At 43.3% G+C, this 27,061-nt stretch overlaps 1 protein-coding gene across 6 annotated transcripts in view; it reads right to left on the minus strand.

Moving 5' to 3' along the window:
• The window catches only part of LOC126188174 (E3 ubiquitin-protein ligase RNF19A-like), a 359,822-nt gene that overhangs the window by 180,017 nt on the left and 152,744 nt on the right, over nucleotides 1–27,061 (minus strand). Inside the window, exon 1 of one of the 6 annotated variants that reach the window (XM_049929701.1) lies at nucleotides 14,776–14,914. The exons of the other annotated variants lie outside the window; for them this stretch is intronic. The gene's annotated coding sequence lies outside the window, so the exon portion shown is untranslated. Of the gene's footprint in view, nucleotides 1–14,775; nucleotides 14,915–27,061 lie in introns of those variants that run through there. 6 annotated transcript variants of the gene reach the window in all.

Genomic DNA, 27,061 nt, shown 5'->3' on the forward strand with positions numbered 1-27,061 from the left:
ATAGACCCAAGTTGTCAATAAGACACTATGCAAGCTAGTCGTGGCTCCATGATGGTGTGGGCTGTGTTTGCATGGAATGGACAGGGTCCTCTGGTCCAAGTGAAACGATCCCTGACTGAAATGGTTATGTTCGGTTGCTTGGAGACCATCTGCAACCAATCATGGAATTCATGTTCCTAAACAACGATGAAATTTTTGTGGATGACAATGCGCCATGTCATTGGGCCACAACTGTTCGCGATCGCTTTGAAGAACATTCTGGACAGTCCGAGCGTATGGTTTGGCCACCCAGATCGATACGAATCCCATCGAACATTTGTGGGGCATAATCGAGAGGTCAATTCGTGCACAATATCTTGCACCGGCAAAACTTCCGTAATTATGGGCGGCTGTAGAGATAGCATGGCTTAATGTTACTGCTGAGAACTTTCAACGACTTGTTGATTCCATGCCAAGTCGACTTGCCGCACTACGTCGGGCAGGAGGGGGACCGACACGATATCTCAACTTCCGTCACCTCAGTGTACTATATGTATGTTCTTAGGAGTCCCGACTTAATTGAAGTATAACCATGAAGAAACACTCTGATAAGTACACTTTCTTATTTTTTAAAAAAACTTAGATTTTAAACTTCTCGAATGTAAAATTCCTTTGCCCTCAAACTGAGTGTAAACAGAGTTACTATTTGTCCCAAACAATAAATTACGTAACATCCGATCAATAAGTCAGTTTCGTTCTTGGCGATTTGCCAGCAGCTTAAGTGCAAGACAAATTAACCATATACAGTAAGATACATTTAGAAAAATGTCGAGTTGTACCGTGGTTTGAAGTCTGCATTAACCATTTGAGTCCCAACAATACAAAAAAAAAGAATAGTTTGAATTTTTTCACAAAACTGACGTCTATCAACATAGTAAGCAACGAATACGAGAAAAAATTGAGAAAAAGCAAACTATCAATTGTTTTAATGTTTATGGAACCACTGGGACGTATAGTTTTCAAACACCCAATAGTTCATGAGATATATATGTAAATACTGCTTCAGTGGTTTCATTTCGTAACAACTCATAACAGCAGTAGCAAAAACCCGAAATTACTTTACAGTAACTTTAATATATACTTATTTCCACTCTCACTGACGTCAATAAGATCACAAAAAAATTAAAATAAAATAAAAACATGTCGCATGATTTCGTAGCGCAATCTCCGCGCCGACTGTAACTTCGAACGCTGTTGACTGCTACAATGCACTACAATCGTTGAAGTATGTTAGAGTAGCATTGGCTTCAAATGGCTCTGAGCACTATGGGACTTAACATCTATGGTCATCAGTCCCCTAGAACTTAGAACTACTTAAACCTAACTAACCTAAAGACAGCACACAACACCCAGCCATCACGAGGCAGAGAAAATCCCTGACCCCGCCGGGAATCGAACCCGGGAACCCGGGCGTGGGAAGTGAGAACGCTACCGCACGACCACGTAGAGTAGCATTATATGTCTGTCTTGCAACAGCATCGGCGGTTTCGTGGGAAAGGCACTGGTATTGAAAATAATGAATAAAATTGTGGTTTGAGCCAGAAACAATTGGTATTCAAAGAGTTAAACAGTTGGTTCCTGTGAGACAGTTCAAAGGTTTGAGGAAGTCAGCGGCATATCATCTCTTACAGGGCCGAGCCTAGTACACTACTGTGATGTTCAGACCAAGCTTCCAATTACCGACAGCTATAACTTTATGTTAAACACTACAGAATTCTCCCAAGAAGCAGATCCACGTTTTTGTAACCATGAAGTAAACACACATTCTACCTTTTCCACGATAACTAACTGCTGCTGACGACGATAATACGTCGATTACAGACACGAATGGAAACTATTAAAATACCTATCGATGCTCGAAGACCGGAATTCGTAATAATGAACCTTGAAATACCATCAATTCATATGTCAATAAGGAATGTGAAGTTTCGGGAAAGTTTACTGATTTTTCTAAGCGTACAGACGCAAAAGTCCACACTGTAGGTAGCAGCTGTTTCTTTGTGCTTCAAATACTCCAAAATAGTCAAGGCGTCGTGCACATAAGCTGCCAGCAAGTCGTCAAGAAGGAAATCTGCGTATTGATCTTATGTTACGTAACTTAGGCAAGTAACCGCCTAAAGCCACAGTTAAAAAAAATCAATTTTGCATTCGAGAACTTGCAGCTTATGAGGTGCGTTTATTTTCAGAAGACGGGGCAAATACTGGCGTCTCAGTGTTTGAGGTACAATCGGCACTAGCGATCTTATTACAGTATTCTACATCAGACAACGAATACGTGTTGTGTACACCTCGCGGGATGCTTTCTGCATGTGTGTTACTTTACTGTTTTGATCTAAGTACGTGGAGTAGCCGGAAGTACCATCGTTACACGACCCACATTACCGTTTAGTTGCACACCAGCTCTTCTGGAAATTAAGTTGTGAAACTACGACATATAGGTAATTTACCGTTTGTTCTTCCACATTCAGTACATCTATATCCATTAAGCAGCCATAAAATTCGTTTAAAGTTATTTTATCGCCTCGACAACTCGAAACAAAAGCCTTTGCTTGATTTCCAAAGTCTCTCAGTTGTCAATGTATAGATTTACATGACCTCAATTTGCGACCGTAAGAATCTGCACTAATGACTGCGTCTTTAAAGAAAACAGATGTTCGATAACAACAACGCCAAGTGCTTTCATGCTAACTGTCCAACTGTTACGCATTGGTGGGAATGTGTATCTCGTTCGGCAGGTGTTCTTTGACATACCCATTTCGCCAAACATGTGATCACGCATTTAAAATAGTCTGCTTCCAGATGACGTTCAACGGTGTCTTATTGTTGCCCATTTGTGTGTAAATCAACGAGGAGTTACCACCGTATGTGATGTATCGACCTGCAACTGAATCATTGATGAATGCGAAATATCTAACTCGTGAGCAACTTATTTTGCCGTCCTTGCGTAATTATGCAGTTGCGTCAGAGCGACCTTTGAGCAATATGCTCGTAAGATTTCGACAAATTTTAGTAATGGCTTTATATTTGACATATTCGCAACAGATATTTCACTATTAATGTTTATGCTACATACATTTAATCGAAATAAGTTCTTCCGCAGGTCGTTCTCCTCATACTTTTATCCAATGTTCAGTCGTAAGTTTTGTAGTTGTCATTTGTTACCCATCTGTTCTGTTCTCTCAGCCACGTGTGACAAATATTCATTCATGGGAACCTCCCATATTTTGGCATATTCCTATTTGTCAGACAACGTATTAATGTAAATCTTTGTTCCCTACAGGCCAAATATTTACGGACAATCCAGTCAAGAAAACTAGACAAGCTGACAAATGGAGATCGAGCACCGGCTCAGCTGAAGTGTGGGGCAAGACTTTTTGATCTGAAAACTCCATTTCCCTCAAGCAATTACGAGAAATCATGACAAACGCGCGTCTTAGTAGCCTGACTGGGATTTGAATTTTGAAAACACTGAATATTTCTCAGCCATATTAGCAGTAGCACCACTAACATTCAGTTCATGACTCCATAAACACACTACATAGCCTGGAAACAACAATTAAAAACTTTATACAATGATAGTTTTCCAGTGAATTAAGCCAGCAACCGCAGCAAGAATTGCACTTTTTCGGAATAGGTTTAAATTAAGCTTTTTTGACTACTAGAGCAGCATAATGTATTTAGCAATCTTTTACAGATTAACACAGTATTTTCATTGCTTACTGTAAAAGAAATCGTAATTTATGTACAACTAGCCAAAATTCTTTCTCGCTGTACGCCGATTTTCAGTTACCTCTTTACCATCATCCGCAAGGCTAGATCAACACTGCATTATCACTGTACGGAAATCCGATTTAATTTACGATTAAATAGGATTTTCAGGTGTTCGTTCGCAACGAACAAGTTTCTGACATATTACCACAGTCAGTGATACAGTTTTTCTGTGGTCATGCAAAGATATGGCGACAAGTTATCGAGTTGGCAGTAAAGATCTGGTTTTCGGGTAAAAAATTTACTTTCTTGAATAATCACCTGTGGAGAAACGCACTTCGTCCCAACTTTTTTTACAGTAGATATATAACATCTCTAACTGTACTCAAATCTTTCCTAAGTCATGCTTGTTTCTATGTAGTAATATGTTTTACCTTATATATTTATATACATTATATACATTTGTGATGTACTGGTACAGCTAGAAAGGCCGTTACGCCGTTTTTTGCTGTAGGCCACCACTACCCCAACTAACCTGTAAGTTCGAAACCGGTAACGGCGCTATTTGTTAAATAGACAGTATGATTGACAGTGGCTGGATGTTTTTTTTCTTCTCTGGAGCAATCAACCTGTATTTAGTACACAGCTGCGGCCTCAAAATGTATGGTTAATAGGAGCTTCAAATATAAATATAAATCTAGTGATCGTGTAAATGGGTTGTTTTTTGCTGTTTTAAAGAAGTACTACAAATTTAATAAGAAATTTCCAGCTGAGGTTCTTCCTGAGATTTTTATAAAGTTTTAGTAAAATCGCAAAGAATTACGTAGTACACTATTCTACCGTCGAAGAAAGTGCGAGCTATTAACACAATCCGGACCGACCACGATTTACTCTCGTTTCCTAGAAGCTGTCTACAGATGCCATTCGCTGTGATTTATTTCAACTACTACTTCTATTTAGATGTTTAGACAGTAGTCAACATAACAAACACGATTGTCTTCATGAACTCATAGCATTCCGATTGTAATTTGGTATTTCAAATTGCTACATTTTCCCTTTGAAGTCCCTCCCACTTTTAGAGACGTACCAAAAAAATAGGAAATGAACGAATCAGTTTTTTCGAAGGTTTTTGATGATGATTATTCTGCTGTTCCTATTGAGAATTCCGATCCGGATCTGAATGTTGGAATGTTTTTATGCTCCTGAGAGCGATTCCCGTGACAACGGCATCATTAGACCTCCACAGAAACTTAAGGTCGCAGTGTTTTCAGGTGATTGCGATAATAACGATGAAGTTGATTCTGTTCTTGTGAATGATTCGTTTTGTTAGTGGTTAACTGAATGAAGACAATAAAAATCTAAACTTTGTTGTTCTTTAGTTTAATAATGTGATATTTAATTTTATAATTTCCAAATTATTTCACTTTCCATCAGAAAAAGTAGGAAAAACACAAAATATATCGATTTTATATTCACGTGTTAAACAAAAGACATTGTTTAGACTAAGTGGGCTGTACGCCGAGATGACGAAAGTGCGATGTGCACAAAAATACACTCCTGGAAATGGAAAAAAGAACACATTGACCACCATACTTGCTCCGGACACTGCGAGAGGGCTGTACAAGCAATGATCACACGCACGGCACAGCGGACACACCAGGAACCGCGGTGTTGGCCGTCGAATGGCGCTAGCTGCGCAGCATTTGTGCACCGCCGCCGTCAGTGTCAGCCAGTTTGCCGTGGCATACGGAGCTCCATCGCAGTCTTTAACACTGGTAGTATGCCGCGACAGCGTGGACGTGAACCGTATGTGCAGCTGACGGACTTTGAGCGAGGGCGTATAGTGGGCATTCGGGAGGCCGGGTGGACGTACCGCCGAATTGCTCAACACGTGGGGCGTGAGGTCTCCACAGTACATCGATGTTGTCGCCAGTGGTCGACGGAAGGTGCACGTGCCCGTCGACCTGGGACCGGACCGCAGCGACGCACGGATGCACGCCAAGACCGTAGGATCCTACGCAGTGCCGTAGGGGACCGCACCGCCACTTCCCAGCAAATTAGGGACACTGTTGCTCCTGGGCTATCGGCGAGGACCATTCGCAACCGTCTCCATGAAGCTGGGCTACGGTCCCGCACACCGTTACGCCGTCTTCCGCTCACGCCCCAACATCGTGCAGCCCGCCTCCAGTGGTGTCGCGACAGGCGTGAATGGAGGGACGAATGGAGACGTGTCGTCTTCAGCGATGAGAGTCGCTTCTGCCTTGGTGCCAATGATGGTCGTATGCGTGTTTGGCGCCGTGCAGGTGAGCGTCACAATCAGGACTGCATACGACCGAGGCACACAGGGCCAACACCCGGCATCATGGTGTGGGGAGCGATCTACACTGGCCGTACACCACTGGTGATCGTCGAGGGGACACTGAATAGTGCACGGTACATCCAAACCGTCATCGAACCCATCGTTCTACCATTCCTAGACCGGCAAGGGAACTTGCTGTTCCAACAGGACAATGCACGTCCGCATGTATCCCGTGCCACCCAACGTGCTCTAGAAGGTGTAAGTCAACTACCCTGGCCAGCAAGATCTCCGGATCTGTCCCCCATTGAGCATGTTTGGGACTGGATGAAGCGTCGTCTCACGCGGTCTGCACGTCCAGCACGAACGCTGGTCCAACTGAGGCGCCAGGTGGAAATGGCATGGCAAGCCGTTCCACAGGACTACATCCAGCATCTCTACGATCGTCTCCATGGGAGAATAGCAGCCTGCATTGCTGCGGAAGGTGGATATACACTGTATTAGTGCCGACATTGTGCATGCTCTGTTGCCTGTGTCTATGTGCCTGTGGTTCTGTCAGTGTGATCATGTGATGTATCTGACCCCAGGAATGTGTCAATAAAGTTTCCCCTTCCTGGGACAATGAATTCACGGTGTTCTTATTTCAATTTCCAGGAGTGTAGATGACGGTAGTATCGCGAACACAAGGTATAAAAAGACAGTGCAGTAGCGGAGCCGTCATTTGTGGTCAGGTAATATATGAGAAAAGGTTCCCGATGTGATTATCGCCACATGACGGGATTTAATGCGGAATGGTAGTTAGAGCTAGAGTCGTGGTACATTCCACTTCGGAAATAGTTCCGGAATTCAATATTCCGGGGTCCAGAGTGTCAAGAGGGTGCCGAGAATACCCAATATCAGGCATTACGCAGTGGCCGACGGTCTTCACGACCGAGAGCAGCAGCGTTTGTGTAGAGTTGTTAGTGCTAACAGACAAGCAAAAAATGGTTCAAATGGCTCTGAGCACTATGGGACTCATCTGCTGTGGTCATCAGTCCCCTAGAACTTAGAACTACTTAAACATAACTAACCTAAGGACAGCACACAACACCCAGCCATCACGAGGCAGAGAAAATCCCTGACCCCGCCGGGAATCGAACCCGGGAACCCGGGCGTGGGAAGCGAGAACGCTACCGCACGACCACGAGATGCGGGCTAACAGACAAGCAACACTGCGTGAAATAACGTCGAGTTGCCGCACTACATCAGGCAAAAGATCAGACAGATATTAGACCTTATCCTGAGACTTGTGTTACCTCAGTGTGTATAATATGTGAAGAAAACTCACCAGTAAGTTAAATGTCACGAAATTTCCACGAATTTAAAAACTGATGGTAAAAATTGTTATGTATGCAATTTGCGTTTGGTGCATTTTAGGTCATACAATGCTGCATACCAAATGTAGTTAACATATCGGAAATATTTTTAACGCTGGAAGGAGAACCATATCTGTTTCCAGTCCCGAGAAAATACCTGACATATTTGGTAGCTGTCCGCGGCGAGGCCGGCAGCGACGTGCCACACGCGATGCTATTGCCGGCAGCTGTGTCGTCTTGTTCGTCGTATCGTCCCTGTGGGGACAGCAGTATCGCAGGGAAACCGAGGCGTCGCGTGACCTTTATTGCAACGTGTCTTATACCAAATCGTATTGCCTCAGTGAGAACCGCGCCTAATGTATGTAAGTATCATTCAATTTCTTGTTAAGATAGGCAATGGAGACAATCGGAAAGTTTACGTTTTAAATACATTTACTCGAACTAGTGCAACATTTGATTTCGAAGTTAGTGGAAGCTCGCGACCACAAATTCGCAACTATCTCGCAAACGGCACGTTTGCGGACCCATGTATACAGGAGCATTTTGGCTTCTGTTCTCGTGTACATTCACCTGTGTCAGTTTACGCTACTAATTATGTTTTGCACACTTTAGACACCCCTGGTATCCCAATCGGCCGCTTGTGTCACTTTTGCCTTGACCCTTTAACACTAGAACCGTCCAAAGAATATTTCTGTCTTACAGCAAAATTTAACCCCTCTCCCTCTGACTGTTTTAGGAGGTGGATGATGGTTCTTAACTTAGTATTTCTTAGGCTAGTTCATTTAGCAATAAAAGTCAGCGCTATCAATTGATAACCTGAGCAAAAAATAATAAATACCTAAAACAGCCTACGTGACTTTTTCGTCCCATTGAATAAACTAAGCGCAACAGATTATTGCACATTGTTTGTAGCCTTTAGTGTGTCTGCTGCCATCATGCAATTACGAAATTAGATGTGCGGCATCTGACAGCCGGGCACATGCTAAAGTAGAATAATTCACATAAAAGATGCTTACTCGGTACGGAGGTAGAAGCTCCCGATGGGACAAAGTGGGTAGTAGTTCTTAACTCCTGCAATAGGTGGACAACGAAAAAGTTCTTCGGAATAATTCCAGTCCTTCTCCATACATGAAAATGTGTTGTATCAGTGATTTTTTTCTCGTGAGCTTGTTATTTGTTTACTGCCAAATTTATTCTCCAACATTCAGTAATGCACTGAAACACACGGCTTCCCTTTAGAAAAGTTTCATGCATGTCTTGCTATTCTCTATGTTCGGAATGCCACAGAATCAGAAGGAACACAAGCGGAGCTTCTTTGGTCAGAGGAAAGCGGGAACACAATTTTACAAATCCGTGACATCGCGCAGTCGTGTCAGGGACATCATGCCGTTCCTCACCTTTGATTTGAACTCGACGCTGTCGGAGTGACTAAAAAGTGAGAAGTTCGCTCTCGTGTCAGATTTATAGGAGCGATTCATAAGAAGCAGTTAAAGCATTCCTGGTCTACATATTTGTGTCGATCACTAGTTGCATCCTTCCAACTGTAGATGTCGTTCACTTCATTCATGACTTCAAAGCCTGAGGTATGGGCTGAAACACTGGATGGCCGTGGATAAAAATTCCAAGTATAAGCTGTACGATTTCCTGTATCTTGGAAAAGATGAAACTAGTCATGATGGTGAACGTCTTAGTAAATTTATAATGAACAAACTCTTAGGTCCATGCCTACAAAAAGGAAATTTTACGCGTGCCAATTTCTTCACCTCACTTTTACCAGCACATCTGAAAAACCGAACAAGCTGCTTGGTACAATACAACAAATTAGAAGGGGTGTACTCGATCGCCAGGGAAGAACGTAGTAATTATCAGTGCCTTGCATCCATATGTACGAACTGGAACTGACACAGTAAAATGTTACAGCGGAACTAAGTATGGAGTAGATTATGTTAACCAGATAGTCAAAAAGTATTCTCGAGTACATCTACACGACTACTCTGGAATTCACATTTAAATGCTTGGCAGAGGGTTCGTCGAACCACAATCATACTATCTCTCTACCATTCCACTCCCGAACAGCGCGCGGGAAAAAACGAACACCTAAACCTTTCTGTTCGAGCTCTGATTTCTCTTATTTTATTTTGATGATCATTCCTACCTATGTAGGTCGGGCTCAACAAAATATTTTCGCATTCGGAAGAGAAAGTTGGTGACTGAAATTTCGTAAATAGATCTCGCCGCGACGAAAAACGTCTTTGCTGTAATGACTTCCATCCCAATTCGCGTATCATATCTGCCACACTCTCTCCCCTACTACGTGATAATACAAAACGAGCTGCCCTTTTTTGCACCCTTTTGATGTCCTCCGTCAATCCCACCTGGTAAGGATCCCACAACGCGCAGCAATATTCTAACAGAGGACGAACGAGTGTAGTGTAAGCTGTCTCTTCAGTGGACTTGTTGCATCTTCTAAGTGTCCTGCCAATGAAACGCAACCTTTGGCTCGCCTTCCCCACAATATTATCTATGTGGTCTTTCCAACTGAAGTTGTTCGTAATTTTAACACCCAGGTGCTTAGTTGAATTGACAGCCTTGAGAATTGTACTATTTATCGAGTAATCGAATTCCAACGGATTTCTTTTGGAACTCATGTGGATCACCTCACACTTTTCATTATTTAGCGTCAACTGCCACCTGCCACACCATACAGCAATCTTTTCTAAATCGCATAGCAACTGATACTGGTCTTCGGATGACCTTACTAGACGGTAAATTACAGCATCATCTGCGAACAACCTAAGAGAACTGCTCAGATTGTCACCCAGGTCATTTATATAGATCAGGAACATCAGAGGTCCCAGGACGCTTCCCTGGGGATCACCTGATATCACTTCAGTTTTACTCGATGATTTGCCGTGTATTACTACGATCTGCGAGCTCCCTGACAGGAAATCACGAATCCAGTCGCACAACTGAGACGATACCCCATAGGCCCGCAGCTTGATTAGAAGTCGCTTGTGAGAAACGGTGTCAAAAGCTTTCCGGAAATCTAGAAATACGGAATCAACTTGAGATCCCCTGTCGATAGCGGCCATTACTTTGTCCGAATAAAGAGCTAGCTGCGTTGCACAAGAACGATGTTTTCTGAAACCATGCTGATTACGTATCAATAGATCGTTCCCTTCGAGGTGATTCATAATGTTTGAATACAGTATATGCTCCAAAACCTTACTGCAAACCGATGTCAATGATATAGGTCTGTAGTTAGATGGATTACTCCTACTACCCTTCTTAAACACTGGTGCGACCTGCGCAATTTTCCAATCTGTAGGTACAAATCTATCGGTGAGGGAGCGGTTGTATATGAGTGCTAAGTAGGGAGCTATTGTATCAGCGTAATCTGAAAGAAACCTAATCGGTATACAATCTGGACCTGAAGACTTGCCCGTATCAAGCGATTTGAGTTGCTTCGCAACCCCTAAGGTATCTACTTCTAAGAAACTCATGCTAGCAGCTGTTCGTGTTAGTACTCAGTGGAAGCCGATGGAAGAAGGTGGCCTCTGTACTTTTTATAATATTCTACATTTCGCAATTATCAATGCTTGGGTAAACTACAGAGAAGCAACAAACATGAAAATAAAAGGTCGCTGAGGAATTTACTAAAGATATACAGAAAGGAGGATCAGAGCTCTGGCTATTCAGAAAGAACCATCAGATGTTAGACGGATGCCGCAGCTCCTACCAGGTATGAAAAACTCTGAAAGAAGGGGAAAGTTCATATAAATGTGTATCGCGTGACAAACCAGTTTGGAAGAATTGTGTTTTTACGATTTGCTAAGTTAGCGCAAACTGCAAAGCTCTGTCAAAGACAACGATGATCTATAGGTATCTAAAAAGAATATATTTACTTTTACACATCTGTGATGTTTATTTTTGTCTAATTGTATCAGACAATAGTGACCTACTGATTGTACAGTGTGTTCTTGATTACTTGGGTAATATTTTGTACCGAAAACTTTTGGATTTGGCTGTATTTCTATAACCGAGAAGATTATTTGATGATACTGCGAAAAATTTTGAAATGTTTGCGTATTTTAAGTTGAAGTGATAAAAATTAACTATTTTAAAATTTGGAAATATATAACATGATTATATTTAATGTTTCAATTCTAAACAAAACAGGCGATTTCAGTTGCTTTTTCTTACATAAAAACCCTCGCCTTACAGTAAAAAGGATGGGACTTTTTTTTCTCCAGATGGCATTTTTCGGGTGGTTCGAAAAATCCGGCGGTTCTAGCATTAAGCGACACTAGTAAAGCACGAAGTATAATTACTGTCTCCTAATTTTCCACTCCATACCTCATGGTGAACTAAATAAATAATAGATTGAGCAGCTTTATTCATTACAAAGAGAACATCCTAACAAATATTTCATTTTTCTGTCGGGGGGGAACGAACATTTTGTCACATGAACAACAACAGTAAAAATAATTTTAACACATTTCTATCTACACCAACATTCCTTTGCAATAATGCAAATGTTTCTTAAAAAGCATGCTCGCCCTCTCCATCCGTTAAAACATGTTTACTTAAGTTAAAAGACATCTTCGGCTCACGACTAGCAAATGAAGTACAGGCAATGGTAAAATACCACTTCGATTGAAGCCGGCCCTAAAAGCTTGTGGACGATCAAGCACAAAGTAGAAAGAATACGAAAAAATAAAGCATTCTTGAAACAAATGAACTCATTCAACGAACTATTTATTAGTGTGTGAAATGCATTGTTTTAATAGTGTGGCACATGATTTACAAACACTTTCAAACGCTGCAAGTGACTGAATAGTCATAATTTGTAACACTGCTTAGTTCTGAAATTAGCTTCTGAATGTCTACCAGTATTGTATGTTTTGAGCAGAATACTTTCGCAACTGCTGAAATGCATTAATTTCCCATTGTACTTTCCTCCGCAGGCTGCGTGAATTGCCAAGATGTAACAACCTCCGTTGCACTGTTGCCATGCAAAGACTATACACATTAACCAGAGATTACAAATGCTGAACGAACCAAGATGATGTAGGTTTAAGGAGGATGTGCTTACAGTGATTAAACAGTTACGAACCATCCAATTTTTGTATCTGACCACGCGGCTGAGAATGAAAATGTACGTGGTCCATACGGATTTACTATTTTACCAAATGGAAAGCAACACAATTTCCCGATTAATCGTAACATGTAACCGGAAGGCGATCAATGATTTAATTTTTGCGTTGTGGACAGATATTCCAAAAGTACAACATAGGTCTACTCTAAAATTTGTTAATGCACTACTTCAGACAACGCTTCCCGCGGCATGCCTGAACCACTCTTCTATTAAAATAATAGAATGATTGATAGTAAAGAAATGGGAGGAGGCGATGTTGGTTCATATTGATTGGGCATACATAGAGTTGCGGCAGCAAAAGCTGAGTGTTTCTGTTCACGATGCAATCACGCGTTCCCCGTTAATATGCATTATTAGGTTTGCTTAGCAGGATGGCAATACTCTTATCGCTCTTCTTCACTCCTGAAGGGAAAAAAACACGCCTTACAGTGGGACAATGAAAACAAATCACTATTCTTCGCTACCGACCACTAGCATCGTAACAAATGACTGGCAACTGGCATCTGAGGTAGCAGTGCGATGTGACAACGGTGAACAGAACAGAACGTGTGACGAAGTCCATAATGTGACTGGTTGCTGCTGTGGCAGGTGTCACTAACTCTAAGCATTGACTTATAACAAAACGTTGAAATGTGTGTGTGTGTGTGTGTGTGTGTGTGTGTGTGTGTGTGTGTGCGGGGACAGGGGGGGGGGGGGGGGGAAGTGGAATAGAAGTCAAGAAGTAATAAGAGCCCTCGCGGATGTATGTCCTATGCTTTGTATATCTGCAGAAGGATAACACTGACAGTTTCTTTTGACCGTGTACACTACTAGTCAATTTTTTTTTCCTGTCATCAATAACACCATGATTCGTGCTGTCCCTGCAAATTATGGCATACTTTTAATGTTTATAATACCACGACACAGCGATATAGAAACAAATATGCGTACATATCCTGGATCCAATTCGTTACATCATAGAACTGACCGAAGAAGAAGTAGTAGTACTACATTTCTGCAACAGGTGGCTCACTCCAGAACCGTTTCCAGTAGTACACTCACTGTCTTTCTTTTCTCTTTCACAAATTAATGTATTGGTGGCAATTCTACCAGGGAGACAGTTCTGCAGCACACAAACACAAAACAGCACAAGAGACTCCAAGCCCTGGTGCGTTCGCTAATTCCACAGGCCGTGATACGCGCAAAATGTATTTACCAGTGCAAGTTAATAGCATTACTGATTTCCGTAAATGCAACACGAAAATATAAATTCAAATCACCAAGCGATACAACAGTTTTGCAACCGACGAAAGAACTAGAGATGAAATTTTGTATGATCTTTCTACAACGTCGCTGAGCGAGGAAATATCTTGGGTGGAGCAGTATGATGTGACATCATATCATATCCACATTTTTTTTTATTTTGCATAAGCGCAACAGTATGGCATTATCAGCGCGGATAGTATTCTAACTAGCGATATTGGTATGATTGTCCTTGTCGTTTTTCGGATTCCTTATAGTGTCAATTAGCAGGAATACTTTGAGGACGTAGTATCGATGGCACATCCAAGGCCATATCATATGCCACAGCAATCCACGAAACAAGAACGTAAGAGGGCAGTTGTTAGTCATGGGTGACAGCCGCTGACGTCAGGATCACTGGGGGCTATCAGCATATGACTACGAAATAGGTCATCGATGTTTGGTCAGTCTTCTGCAAAACACACCGCCCTTTAATTTATGCTCTCGACGAAGGGTACGACCATTGCGTAGTACGCATATGTTCACTTTTAACTCTACCTAAGTGATGTGGATTCTGCTTCATTTTACATTGCAGGACTTTACAATGAGATCTTCGTCCTAATTACTTACACTTGCATTGAGCAGCTACGTTATTTGCGAAGAAACCTCACTTCATGCCACAAACACTGACACAGCCGAATATTTGCAGTTTATTTCTAACATCCTCTTTTACACAGTAAAAAACATCAGCTCACAAGCATCTTCACCGCTTAAAGATATTTCTAGTCTGACCGATCTCATCACTACGTGCACTTTTTTTTTTCGTACACGTTTAACACGCTTAAAACTTTGGGTTGCCTTGGGATCTGATGGCCTGCACACAGAGATTCATCACCATAAAAATACTCCCGGAAGCATACGACACAAAGCACACCAGACTACCTGGCTATAAGAAACGAAGAGCGCGTTTGGGCCACACAGATTACAAGAATACTCACAAGAGACACGTGACGCAATTAAGACGGTGGTAGTACTATTAATGAGTTCAGAGCCACAGTCAGTTGCCTCTCCGTTCCAGACTTTCCGCGCGCGCGCGCGCACACACACACTTGTCACTGTAGTCACCCACCAGCCTCCGCACACAGACTGGCGAGGAAGCGCGGGACTACAGCCGGGACGACAAATTAGTTCCTGCAACCTCCGCGAGCGGCACCACCCGCGCTCAGCTGTTCCACGACAGCCGCGAATCACTGACGTTTGCAAAACACGCCCGGCAGCGACGCTTACATCGGCACGTCCCTTTTCTTGCTGTTGTCAGTAGTCCCTCATGGCTACTACCATGAAAATTCACACCTATTACGATATCACAAAGACAGTATGAAATAACATTATGCATAAATAATAACAACCAAATATCGATGTTGCTCGGCAATCTGACAAGAATATAGCAAGTGACACTTCTTTCTAAACTAGGATACACTTTGAACGAGCAAACTACGCTTAAGCACGCAGTTCTGCTGAATAACTTTTCTTTTTTGAAGCAGCGACCAGCCTCATTTCCTTCTCTTTCTGGTCCCTGATTACTGTATGCCACACATGTATACTTCTTAATTGGGTCAGAGTTTTTTTGCCATTATTTTTGCGGCTTTCAATAGGCTGAACGAATGTACGGCATATGCCTGTTTCCTATAGTGAGTCCGCAAGGCCAGCTAGTTCATTTTACACAGCTGTAAATTGACCTATCTTAATAAAAGTTTACATATTTTTCATTTTATCCCATGACTACTAAATTGAACCCACTTTTAATGTGTCCTTTTAGTGCTATTGCTGCTAGCTATTAATTGCCATATTACTTTCTGTCAGCATAGACTGTAAGGTTTCGCTACTTTCCCTGTTGATCAGTAACGAGAACTCGTAAATAGGAGTGGCAAATGTGTATGTTAGTACTTTTACCACTCTGGTTTACCAATCTGCTTCCTCGTTCGCGTCCGCTACTTACTGCCTGTTCTGCTCTCATAAGTAGCACACCGCGTCTAGTACACTTCCACCGCGGCGCTCGGGGGCCACAGCACAGTTAAGTATCCTGGTATTATTTGTATATTTCCCTACCCTGGCAGTCGTTCGTAGTACTGTCTGGTGTCACCTTCGCATGGACATAGGTTTCACAGCATCCCGCCGGGAATCGAACCCGGGACCCCGTGCTCGGGAAGCGAGAACGCTACCGCGAGACCACTAGCTGCGGACATCTGAGATCATAGACCTGTAAAATTGTTTCCGCCGTTTCCTTGACGAAAGAAGGTCCACCTATATTCCTTTGGATTCAATGACACCCCTAAAATTCAGAACAGCAAGAGAGCCACAAGCTCTCCTACCGGTAATAGTCATTCTTCACCTTCCAACGCTCTACATGCCTCAGTTTCAGTGCATTTTTGAATAAACTTGGGACCAGATTTGTATATAAATAAGCGCCAAGCATTCAAAGAAAAATCGTACGTCAAATGTTTAAGGTTATGGCAAAGAGCCGCAATTCTCCTAAAGAACATTTTGCTTTCCACGCTAACTAGGAGTTCCAATATCAGTAGTAACTACAGTAGATAGGCAAAATAATGTGAACAGTGGTAGTAATGGGATCCTTTTGTTTCACGGTCAACAACGCAGGTAAGGCGCGCGTTGCGCTGCACTGTGCGTGTTCAGTACAGGCTAGACATCAGTGGATGTTGTTTACGAGTAGTGGGCACTTTGTATTTGCATTCAGAGGCCGAATGACAGAGATCGTCGTATGCTAACACGAATTTTGTCGAAACAACACAAAACTACAGCGGTTAAAGTGACTGCAGAGTTCAATAGCCATCTGCGAGATACTGTATCTGTCTACACCGTCCGCCGAGAACTCCATAAAGCGAATAATCATGGAAAGCTGCTATACCGAAAACATTAGTGATGACAACCAACGCAAAGAAGCGTAAAATATGGTGTCACGAGCTAAATCCTGAACGGCTGGTCAGTGGAAACACGTCATATGGTCCGACGAATCAACGTTTTCATCATTTCCAACACCTGGCCGAGTTTACGTCTTGAGAATGCTAAAAGAAGCCTGCGATCCTGATTGCTTGGTTCCAACGGTTAAGCATGGAGGTGGAAGTGTGATGGTGTGGACAGTCATATCATGGTACTTTGCAGGTCCCATCATTACTCTTAAAGGCCGTGTTACAGCCAACGATCATGTGAACATTTTAGGTGATCAGATGCACTGATTCAAATGCTGTTCCCCAACAATGATGTCATATAGCAGAGCGATAATGCACCCATTCACACAGCCAGTACAGTAAAATCGTGGTATTACGAGCATGCAACTGAACTGCAGCGTCTTCCCTGGCCAGCACAGTTCCCAGACTTGCACATTATCAAACCCTTGTGGGCTGTATTGGAGCGCAGACTCTGGAGCAGATTTCCGCCTCCCTCGTCACTACAGGAGTTAGAAGAGGTTCTGATCGAAGAGTGACAGAACATTTCCCTGCAGACTATAAATAATTGTATGCCAGTATTCCGAGAAGAATTGCAGCTGTATTACAGGCAAATAGGGGGGGGGGGGGGGGGGTCCAACCCCTTATTAATAAACCATTCCCAAGTAAGTATAGGTGTTCACACTATTTTGCCTATCTCCTGTACATTCCACTTCAATCCAGCAAGAGCTTCAACTTCTGTACTGAAAACCGTATTATTGACAATTATCGTTTACCTGACTTACGACTCCTTTTTTGTAAGTGCATGGCAGAATTTTCTAACACTTAGCTGTAACTGTTCATCAACGTTATCTTGAACAATACCAACCATAGCAACTTTGGCAGTACCATTGTGGCAGAAACGCCTCTATTGCCTTTTCTATTACGGAGACGACGTGGTTGCCCTTCGGATGAGGCGACACTGATAGATTAGTAAAATTGGCGTTATTCGTGGAACGAACAAAGCTGCAAGGAAAATTGGAAAAGCGGAAGTACATGTTCTCAGAAACGTTTTATTTCAATTTTGTTAAAATAATTACATGTCTGTGTTTGAAACCCATACACAATATTTTATTCAAAATAATCTCCATTGCTATTTGTATTCTCACACTTCTCCAGCAGGTTATAAATGCCACGCAAAAAAAAGGCAGTTCTTTTGAAGTGAACCAGTCAGCGAGCCATCTTCGTACATTTTCATAGTTACGAACGTGAAAAATGCTCCACATTGTAGAGCATCTCAATAAATTTATTTATTTATCATCAATACACCTCTACATGTGAACCATTTGTAGACGAAAAATATCGAGTCTATATTTAATTTCTTGCCAAGTTCTTTGTAACATTTCCTTTGTTATTGTTGCAATCGCATTAGCAATACGATGTTGCAACGTAGGAATATCGCCCACTTTGGTCGCATACACGCGGTCCTTCACGAATCCCCACAATAACAAATCAAGCGACGTAATGTCGGGGGAACGTTGTGGCCAGCAATGGGTCCTCCGCGTCCGATCTAACGATTGGGAAATTTCCTATTCAGGAACTTGCTAACAGCCGTTGACCAATGTTGCGGGGCTGCACCTTGTTGAAAAATGATGTTGGGTTGCAAGTTGTATCTGAGGGTACACAAACTGCTCCATGTCCAGATACACTGACCCATTCACTGTTTGTTCCGCAAAGAAGAACGGTCCAACAATCCCGTCGTGCATTAGCCCGCACCAGACGTTTAGTTTACGGCTATCTCGAACATGTTCAATGACAACGTTCGGATTTTGCGAACCCCAAATCCGAACATCATGCCTATTAACCTTTCCTGATAGATGAAAAGTTGCCTTATCTGAGAATAAACATCTTTCCAGAAAGCTGGCGTCCATATCAATATGCTGCAGCATATCCGCAGCAAATTGTTGAGGGCGTGGTTTGTCGTTCAGCGTCAGATGTTGCAGTACTTGCGCTTTGTAAGCACACATACGAAGACGCTGGTGAACTACACGATGCAATGTTGATCGAGGTACATCATGTTGCCTAGATGCTTGACAATTGACGTACGTGGGCATCGGAGAAACATTTGTCTGATGTCCTCCTCTATCTCTTCTGAAACTCCGTAAAGTGCACCGCCACAATGTTTCAGAACACTTCCTGTTGCCAGAAACTTCCTATACCATTCCTTAATTGTTTTCACATGAGGTGGATCACATTCATACGCACGACGATTATTTCTTTGCACAATAATCGGCGGTTTTGTTTCTGCAAACCACACTACTGCTTGCGCGTGCTGCCGTGGAGTCGCAATTTTCACTTCATGCTGCCATTAGCAGCTCATAATAGATGACGCCCTTTGATCCCACCTAACACAGAGCATTGTCTTCTTTCCAAAGCGATCTTGCCTCGCAGTGGATGTCGATGGTTTGTCTGGATTCACCCATGATTTACGACGCTTAGGATTCTTAAAGTATATACATTTTTCATCACCCGCCACTATTCGACGTAGAAACGACTGCGTCACATTCACTTGATCAGCGAGTTCCTGTATGAGTATCTTCTCATGCTCTAAGGCCTGCAATTCGTTGTCATCGTCTTTTTCGGTGGTTTCCCGCGCTCGTCGTTTCTCACGTCAAAATCATCACCCCTCAATTTTTTTTAACAACCACTGGACACATTGTGTTTTCCCAAGAGAATGTTCGCCGAAAGATTCGACAAGCATTCGATGCGATTCTGCTGCAGTTTTCTTCAAATGATAACAGAAAACCAATGCTGTCCGCAAATCGTAGTTCTTAGGCACAAAACTTGAAATGTTCACGGGTTGGAAATACATACCGATGTATAGAACTTTGATTACTGTGTGCTGACATTCGTCGTTATTCGGTATTATATGTGAAAGCTGACATCGGCTCGTCCGTCAGACCGCGACAACGATCCATGCTATTTTACTTTTCAGCGTCTGTTTGTTCTGTTTAAATAAAGTTTCACTCCGTCAAAGACCCCATACTTAAAAGCTTCATATATTCATTGCAGCAGCAGATCCAATAAAGGCTACCAATAAAGTGAAGCACTCGGCACGGCTATGTTTATATAATGGGACAAAAATCTCACGTCGGCCGTTCTACGTTAATTTTTATTTTTCTCCTCGAAAACTATAGAAATGATAGCGCTGGCTTTTAATTCAGAATTAACTAGACTAAAAGAATATTTAAAGTCATGAACCCTCATCCACTTCCATAAACATTTATTCGAGGTACAGGAGTAATAATTTTACTATGGGACAAAAATATCCCCTCGGTGGTTCTACTGTTAAAGAGACTGAAGATATAAAGTCATCAGTCTCTTACTCACCTCCAGGACGAAATCTGTGTATCACGCCTGTCTGCGTCTATAATAAATCTGATCTGCAAGTGTGAGAAATGTTTGCGTAGCGTGCATCGGAGACGGAGCTTTGTTAGCATCCTGGTGTTTACCTATTGGGATGAGGGAAACCGCCTAAAAGCCACATCCAGGCTGGCGCGCTCACCAGCTCTCGTTAATCCGCAAGGTGTATTTGATCCAGGCCAGGCTCGTCTCCTCGTGTCCCGACTGCCGCGCATTAACGCGCTCGGTTATCTGGGCGGGTGGTCAGTGTAGTTTATCAGTATAAATGAAATAATGTTCCTATGACAGACACGCAAAGCAAACATAGAATACACAACGCTGAGTGGAGTACTCTGAACTGAAAACCAGTGGTTGGGCTGGAAGACAAAACCAGTACGTGCTGATACGCGCACGCTGCAGAAACCTCAACCAACGACGTACGAGGTGCATTCAAGATCTAAGGCCTCCGATTTTTTTTCTAATTAACTACTCACCCGAAATCGATGAAACTGGCGTTACTTCTCGACGTAATCGCCCTGCAGACGTATACATTTTTCACAATGCTGACGCCATGATTCCATGGCAGCGGCGAAGGCTTCTTTAGGAGTTTGTTTTGACCACTGGAAAATCGCAGAGGCAATAGCAGCACGGCTGGTGAATGTGCGGCCACGGAGAGTGTCTTTCATTGTTGGAAAAAGCCAAAAGTCACTAGGAGCCAGGTCAGGTGAGTAGGGAGCATGAGGAATCACTTCAAAGTTGTTGTCACGAAGAAACTGTTGCGTAACGTTTGCTCGATGTGCGGGTGCGTTGGCTTGGTGAAACAGCACACGCACAGCCCTTCCCGGACGTTTTTGTTGCAGTGCAGGAAGGAATTTGTTCTTCAAAACATTTTCGTAGGATGCACCTGTTACCGTAGTGCCCTTTGGAACGCAATGGGTAAGGATTACGCTCTCGCTGTCCCAGAACATGGACACCATCGTTTTTTCAACACTGGCGGTTACCCGAAATTTGTTTGGTGGCGGTGAATCTGTGTGCTTCCATTGAGCTGACTGGCGCTTTGTGTCTGGATTGAAAAATGGCATCCACGTCTCATCCATTGTCACAACTGACGAAAAGAAAGTCCCATTCACGCTGTCGTTGTGCATCAACATTGCTTGGCAACATGCCACACGGGCAGCCGTGGTTGTCCGTAAGCATTCGTGGCACCCACCTGGATGACACTTTTCGCATTTTCAGGTCGTCATGCAGGATTGTGTGCACAGAACCCACAGAAATGCCAACTCTGGAGGCGATCTGTTCAACAGTCATTCGGCGATCCCCAAAACAATTCTCTCCACTTTCTTGATCATGTCGTCAGACCGGCTTGTGCTAGCCCGAGGTTGTTTCGGTTTGTTGTCACACGATGTTCTGCCTTCATTAAACTGTCGCACCCACGAACGCACTTTCGACACATCCATAACTCCATCACCACATGTCTCCTTCAACTGTCGATGAATTTCAATTGGTTTCACACCACGCAAATTCAGAAAACGAATGATTGCACGCTGTTCAAGTAAGGAAAACGTCGCCATTTTAAGTTTTTAAAACAGTTCTCATTCTCGCCGCTGGCATTAAAATTCCATCTGCCATACGGTGCTGCCATCTCTGGGATGTATTGACAATGAACGCGGCCTCATTTTAAAACAATGCGCATGTCTATAGCTCGGTCTCTTTATTTCTTTGGCTGGCCAATTACACGATAGTATTTACATCTTGGAAAACTCCGACACCATATGCATGCGCGCATGCCATTCACATATTTTTGTCCACGACATTCACGACCCAGTGTTACGCGCAGCGCACAGCATCGTCCATTCCGGGAATTTCGTCTCTTCTCATGACACTGGGCTCCTAAGCATGAACTCCCACGGAAACCACAGCCGTTATTTCTGCAACTCAGTCAAAACACCATATCCGAAGTGAAAGTGTAATTCTTTGCGTCCCACTCTTCAAAAAATTACCACCAGTAATAAGAGCTTGTCTGTTATAGATTTAACTTTGACTTTTCATATGACAATTTCATACTGATTTAGATGCAGCACCGTATCTGTTTGTACGCCCAAAATATCTATACACTAAAAACAGTGACGAAAGGAACTCTAAATGCAACTACTATGTTATGGCAGTTACCTGGCAACATCTCGCCAGTTATTTACTGAGAGATGTTCTTACGATTACAGTCTCCTTCCCTCAATGAACCGGATAGCGACTCATAGGGTCGGTGAGAACAATACGACTACAGAGAAGTAGCAAAAATGTGAAAACAGGATGGGACGAAACTACTACTACAAAGGGAAACGGGCGAAGACTACTAGAATAAGACGGGAAAGCTGCGCACATTCTATTTGGGACAAGGTGGTTTATGTCATCACAGCCGAGAACCATCTGTGCTGCTACAACGGTAACAGACCTCTATTACTGACCGCCTCTATATGATTTTATGTGAAGAACAGAGATTACACTTACGTATATTTTTTTCCGGCATTTATCAGCCAACTATTAAAATTATCAGGTGCATTTTTGGATATCGGTCACCGGGGATAAATTTACGAATAGAAACTCTTGCTTGCTTGTATGTTTACATACTGCCATTTACTTTGAGAATATGCCCCACGCATTAGTATTTCCCAACTGAACGCCTCGGTCGTTTCCCTGATGCATTTTGCTATGTGTGATGGGGCGTTATCATGAAGCAATGTGACTTTATTTATTGAGAAGTATTGGCAAGCGTTTCACCAAATTCGGAAAGAATGTCGTGAGTTATCGCATTGTGATTTGTTGTATTCCGGTTTGGCAAAAGAAGTCGTAGCCTGGTACAATGCGTCCTTTTAGTCAACGAAGGTGAGGAAACCTCAATTGTATTTGCTTGTTGACACAAATATAGGGAAGTCTACATTGACTGAAAAGGTCTTAGGGCTAAACGGGTGGTGTATATGCCGTACTGTTCCGAATTTGGATTTGTAGGGTATAATCCAAATATTCTCATTCTGTGATTTTATTTGAGGAATTTGAGTGGTGTAGATGGAAGCCTTTTGCAGGTATTTGAAGTGAATTGTTGAAGGTAGGCACATTCATCAGCAAGAAAACCACGCTACTGAGCATAAAATTTCGATACCACAAAGGGGCTATAAGAAAAGGTGTACGGCGTTTGCCACATACGAGAAATGATGCAAATGAAGGAACACTCACGTTAGTGGAAGTATCGTCGACAACTGCTACTGCATTTTTGGCCATCGAACTGACTGTAATAAGATGACCTATACATTACTCCCCCCCCTCCCCCCGGTCAAAAAAAGACGTATCACAAACAAATGATTACAGTTTCAGAAAAACTGGATGATTTGTTCAAGAGCTTCAGAAACTGAGGAAGTCAGTAACACACTGGTCCACCTCTGGCGCTTATGCACGCAGTTATTTGACTTGGCAATAATTAATAGACTTGTTGGAAGCACTCCCGAGGAATACTGTGCCAAATTCTGGTCCAATTGGCGCGTTATATCGTTAAAATCCCGAGATGATGGGAGGGTTCTAGCCATAATGCTCCAAACGTTGTCAGTTGAGGAGAGATCTGGAGGGGTTGGCAAGCACGAAGGACAAGCAGTAGCAACACTTACCGCGTGCGGGCAGGCATTATGTTGCTAAAATATAAGGCCAGGACGGCTTGCCATGAAGGGCAACCAAAGGGGACGCAGAGCATCTTTCACGTACTGCTGTGCTGTAAAGGTCCCGCGGATGACAACCAACGGGGCCTTGCTATGAAACGATATGACATCCCAGACCATCACTCCTGGCTGTCGGGCCGTATGTCGGATGACGGTCAGATTGGCATTCCACTACTGTCAGGGGCGTCTCCAGACATATCTTCACTGGTCACTGGGGCTCAATTCGAAGTGGGACTCATCACAGTCAACGAAATACCAGGCCGAAGACGTGTCTGGAGACAGAGGTGGGGTACCAACTTGACTGTCGCCCGCCATACGACCCGACAAGCAGGAGCGATGGTCTGGGGTACTATTTCTTTCATAACTGAACCGCTTTGTCTGTCACCCGCGGCAACCTTACAGCACTGCGGTACATCGACGACATTCTACACGCTATTATGTTGTCCTTCATGGCAAGCCATGCTGGGTTTACATTTCAGCAACATAATGCTCGCCAGCACACGGCGAGAGTTTCCACTGCTTGCCAAACCCTACCTTGGCCAGCATGGTCGTCTCATCTCTCCCCAACTGAGAAAGTTTGGAGCATTACGGACAGGAGCCTCCCACGTGCTAAGGATTTTGACAATCTAACCCATCAATTGGGCAGAATTTGGCACCGTATGCCTCAGGAGTATATCCAACAACTCCATCAATCAATGCCACGCTAAATAACTGCTTGAGTAAGGGCCAGAGGTGGTCCAGCACGTTACTGACCAGCTCAATTTATGAAGTTCTCTCTCTTGAATAAACCATGCAGTTTTTCTGAAATTGTAATCATCTGCTTGTTTGTACATGTAAATCACGTCTACAGATTTCGGTCTCAATCGGATATTTACTTCGTAGTGTGTCTTTTTTTTGTCTTGAAGTGTATCTGACAGGCGTTTGACACTTCCGATTTACATCTTCAATTTACGTTTATTGTATATGGCAAGGTTTTTAATGTAGCCACGTGACAACCCACACGTTTCTAGTACAGTATATATGTTAATTCAACAGACTTTCCAAAACAGAAATGGAGATGGCTTCGATATTCTGAGCAAGATGTGACCGAGCGTTCTCGAATCGAAATGCAGACCTAATAGTATGCTTTATAGAAGAAATGATATTGCGCTAAGGAGTGCTCTGGTGCTGCAAGTGCTGTTGGTAACAGAAACAATTTTTTTTTAAGAACTGTATCGCATACCATTCACACCGTATCACCACCTCAGTCGTCTCAGCTCGTGGTCTTGCGGTAGCGTTCTCGCTTCCCGCGCACGGGGTCCCGGGTTCGATTCCCGGCGGGGCCAGGGATTTTCTCTGCCTCGTGATGACTGGGTGTTGTGTGTCTTTCATCATCATTTCATCCCCTTCGACACGCAAGTCGCCGAAGTGGCGTCAACTCGAAAGACTTGCACCAGGCGAACGGTCTACCCGACGGGAGGCCCTAGCCACACGGCATTTCCATTTCCAGTCGTCTGGCAATAGACGGCACAGTAATCAGCCAACAGCCGTCACCTAATGCCTATGTGGCCATTGCCGTAATACAAGGAGGACTGAAGTTGAGATGCATCCGACTTGGGTATCATCGACCAAAGTCATGCTTCAATGTAACATTCTAGATTGCATTATGGAGCATTACTAATAGGCGCCAAGGATAGTTGAAATAGGTCACTAGCTCAGTAACTTTTAGAGTACACGTCATGCAATTCCTTCGTCTACATTCCGACGAGACGACGCCGTTCAACATAAATGATGCTCAGAATACCACTGTGTGGACGCAGCACACCACGAAAACTGCTTTCTTAACTTACCTACGTGCTGCTCACGTTAAAAACATCTTTTTTTTCAGGCGGGCATCACAACACAGCATGTCCAGGAAACGTACGCACGCGGTTTATCGCATCTTTCCGACTTCGCAAAATGTCGAATAGTTTGTGTGGGGAGCATGGGACCATCTACCGACAGAGCTCACAGCTGTCTGTAGTACAATAAATACAGAATAAGTGATGAAGATATGAATTCAGGGCAACAGTATGTCACGATGATTAGACACGGATCTTTAAAAAAAACTAACTACAACACGAGACGGTCTGATGAACAAACGGATGGAAACAGCTGAAATACGGGCGGAAGTTATAAGCAACGTGTCACCATGAACCATAGAGAACAGATCACTGCAAGCTAGTTTACATCTCGGGTTATTAAGTGTCGTTTACTGCTGAAACCATACGGCAGACAAGGAACATTTGCATAATGTAGAGCCAGTCAAATAGGACATGAATAGTATTCTGTAACGCTCAGCGACGAGTCTCGCTTGCATATGAGGCGGCCGTATCGACGACAACGTGCCCATAGACGACCTTGAATCACAGCGTGGGGAGCTACTGGATAGGACACACGGGCTGATCTGGTAATCGGTGTAGGGAGGCTACACGCTCTACAGTATGCAGTATGTTAAAACTTTTTGTCACAAATTTCATGATCAGGCTAGTAAATGGCATATTCCAGTAGGATAATGCGAGATCCAACACTGCTGTTCAACCTACCAACGCCTTGACTGTCCTGTCCAGTTTCCTGATTTCTCACCTATAGAGCAAGTCTAGGACGCGATGAGAAGAAATCAACAGCATGGGTTTTCAGACATGGCAAGAAATTTCCCAAATATCTTTCGAAGATGGTTTGTTTCCGTGCCATGACTAATAACACGCGTGGCATTCGTGTCCGTGGATATCACACAAAAAACACACTAATGTTGATTATGGGCATCAGTTGCGAATGGAATGGGAAGTTTACTCATTTAATATCTGATATGTGCTTAACATCTTGTCTAAGTCTGATAAATATCGGACTGATGCTTCATGGTGTAACGCTTTCCATTTCCGTCAGTGTATCAGTATGCAGTGGTGGGTTACATGTAGAAGGCACTACGTGTGCCTCGTTATAATAAGTCTGTGAGTCGCAGCTGAAGGGAGCCTGGCGACAAAAGTTGGCAGGCGTCTCAGGAGCGCCGCCCTGGACTTTCTCTTCACACGCAGTAGTTCCGCACACGTGTCCGGCGCAGGCTCCGGAACTGCTTTCTACAAATCCCACCCAACACCACATCACTGCCAAACGTAGCGCGTTGTGTAAGTACCATACAGCCAGAAGTTAGCACCGGAAGCATTGAGCTGACAAAAGTCATGGGATAGCGGTATGCACATACACAGACGGAGGTAGTGCCG

This window comes from Schistocerca cancellata, chromosome 1 (genome assembly GCF_023864275.1).
Source record: "Schistocerca cancellata isolate TAMUIC-IGC-003103 chromosome 1, iqSchCanc2.1, whole genome shotgun sequence".
NCBI classification, from domain to species: Eukaryota; Metazoa; Arthropoda; class Insecta; order Orthoptera; family Acrididae; genus Schistocerca; species Schistocerca cancellata.